The 2,914-nt window shown below is 46.1% G+C and overlaps 1 long non-coding RNA gene across 1 annotated transcript; it reads right to left on the bottom strand.

Annotated features, from left to right (window-relative positions):
• Positions 1–1,075: 1,075 nt before the first annotated feature.
• Positions 1,076–1,286, bottom strand: LOC109945571 (uncharacterized). The gene is made up of 2 exons (XR_002268811.1): positions 1,212–1,286; positions 1,076–1,131 (listed from the first exon to the last, which is right to left on the bottom strand). It is a non-coding gene; the product is annotated as an uncharacterized lncRNA (long non-coding RNA).
• Positions 1,287–2,914: the final 1,628 nt, after the last annotated feature.

Raw genomic sequence — 2,914 nt, 5'->3', positions numbered from 1 at the left:
ATCCGAGTACAATTTCTGAACTACAGATTAGTGATGGTGCTGGTGAAGAACCAAATGGAAAACAAGCACTCACCAGATTTCACTTTATTTTTGCACTAATGGGCGTGAATAACATACTTGAGAACCAGAAACTATATGGAGGACCTGCACTTAATTTTAATATTATACTACAAATTAAATTAGGTGGTAAATAGTATATAAGGATGTGGATCCTAAGAAATCTCATCTTAATTACCTCATAAACAAACTATGTCAGATTAGCATTCAAAAAATTCAACATGTTAAGACAGAGCCCTTTATGCTGAACGTAGGGAGTATCAGGTATGGATGCAGGAACATAATAAATGATGTCCAAAACTCAACCTGATCAGAGCACTGCCGAAAACAGCTATTGCAAAATGTTTTCATAGCTGCACCTGGCAGCCGGCACATACAACAGACAGAATCGTATAGACTGACAACTCTGATAACCGTTGCATCTCATCTCATGTGCTTATTCATTGCCAAAATTATAATGATGATATTGCTTTATTCACTGGATGTTGGGATGATAAATCATGTAACATTATTAGGAAATAACAGAGGTATGACTGATTTTCCATGGGCCATGAAAAACATCATTTGAACCACTACAATGGACTGGCCGTTGTAATTTTTTGGTTCATGACTTCCCCTTTCTATTTTCCTTTTGCTTATAAAAAATGTAATAATACAAGTATGGACTTAAATGCTGGGTTGTTTTTGTTCTGAAGTATCTGAAATTTGCAGCTGCCAGCTAGGTCCACAGATAGTGTCATATGTACTTATGGGTTATGATTGTAGTTTTTTGGTAACAGTGGTATGCTTATATAATTCAGACTTTGTGTAATATTGGTGAGTTCTTAGGAACATTATAGTAAACCAGTAGCAAAAGAAGGTTTATTCATTTCTTTATGCTGAAGAAAATTATGAGCATTGCTAGGTACCACAATGTCCTATTCATAATTTTGTAAGCAAAAGGACTAATTTTGTGTTGCGCCTAAGGTACTTAACCCAATCGACTGGACTTGGTGAAGTATCCTCATGTCTAGTTTGGGTTGACTCAATTACCATCTTTGCAAAAGAGGGCAAACAGAATGATGCCGTGTGGATCTGAAAATATAGAAATAGAATAGAATCAGGAAACAACTTGAGTTCTAATGCAAAGGAGTGAAATCAGCAAAAATACACACCTCCGAGTTGTAGAACTTAAGGGGTCCTTTTGATTTCGTAGAATGTTCATCCTCCTCGATGTTGAAAAGAGGGTGCTTCCTGATTGATGATTCCATGCTGTCAAGGTATAGTAACCTTCATGTGCGATTATAAACTGCACCTGGCAGAACTGATTCTCCAAGAGCCTGAAGAGACAACTGGATCATCAATTAACCAGACATCGTTATTTCTGCAGACTGTAGGCGTGTCACCACTTAACCCAAAATATCAGATGAACCTCTTCCCTTTCATGGTTCTCTTCTCCCTCTCTGATTTACCTTTTTCAAAGATAATGCTGGAAATGGATTTATCAGATTAACTGACAAGTAATAAACATTATAAAGGTAAAATGATGTCAGTAACAAAACAGTACAATATCATCATTTTACAAACTGAAAACATCAAGGTCATATGCAGGGAAAATGACTCTGCAGGGAAAAGAACAATTCATCCATAACTTCCATTTTATACCACTAACTGTTTTGTCCTATACGTGTTTGAGAAATGAGAGGAGTGTTGAGAGTTACTTTTTGTTAAGGTTAGTACCACAACTAACATCAACAAGAGTTGCAGATCTCAAGTGGTCACCTTGCAGCCACCTCCTCTTCCACCCCGACTCCCGAGCGATCACCTGTTGCCGCGGGCGTTGTACATGGCTCGCCAGTAGTCGTAGTACTCCTGCGCCCCCATGGGCTCCCACCTCGCATCCACCTCCACCACCATCCCGAGCAATCGCTTGTCCACGGGCACCCGCAGCGAGCGCTAGCTGCATCCAGGGAGGGAGCCAGGGTGGATCGCAATGCCTTGAGGGGTAGGGGCATCCACGCGACCGTCAATCCATACCCTAGATGCACCACCGTCGACCTCCATGGGTTGTTGCAGATGGAAGGAGGTGCCATCGCCGCTGCTGTCGATGGAGGGCTGGAGGCGGACAATGGCTTGCGTCGTATGTGTCAGCGAGCCGCACGAGGAGGTCCTGCAGCGACACCCCTCTTGCATACCACAGCGTGCCGTCTCCTGGGCGCGGAAGGATGCGATCGCCCAGGCTGAATAGCAGCTTCATCCGCTCGCCGCCCCCACAGCCGCCGCCGCTACCAGCGTCGTCCAACTCTGCGATGGTGGCGGCCATTCATGTCTGCTAGGCCCGCCACCCCTTCCCTCCCTTCCTCTATCTTTCTTCCCCTGCTGGATCTAACCTCGGGCTCCACCCACGAATCCAAACCCTAGCGTGGACAGATTCGTCTCTTGGTGTGCGGGGAATGTGAGGAGGGAGCTTTGATGGGGGGAGGGGGAGCACGGGAGATTGCCGGGGGTGGTGGGGCGGGGCGCGGGGGTCATGGAGGCAGTGGCATAGCGGGGATGGGGGAGCGGGTGGAGCCGAATGCGCGAGGGGTAGGATGTCGGGCGCGGGGGCGACGATGACGGGGCGTCGGCATAGAATTTGCTAGGATTGCGCTACGGGATCATCGCGCCGACGATGGAAGGTATGCCGTGCGCGAGAATGTCGGGAGCGGATTTGGGGGCATGAGCAAGGACGCCAGAGGGGCACCGGGGGGGGCAGGCAGAACCGTGGTGCACGCTGTGAACGTCTACAATAGAGTCTTATATAGTAGTATAGATATATATATATATATATAGATTGTATATTAGCAGCCCTGGGCTTCCTTTAGTTATTGGAAGCCCA

The sequence above is a fragment of the Zea mays genome, chromosome 4, assembly GCF_902167145.1.
Source record: "Zea mays cultivar B73 chromosome 4, Zm-B73-REFERENCE-NAM-5.0, whole genome shotgun sequence".
Taxonomy (NCBI): Eukaryota; Viridiplantae; Streptophyta; class Magnoliopsida; order Poales; family Poaceae; genus Zea; species Zea mays.
This window is presented reverse-complemented; position numbering and strand designations above follow the sequence as displayed.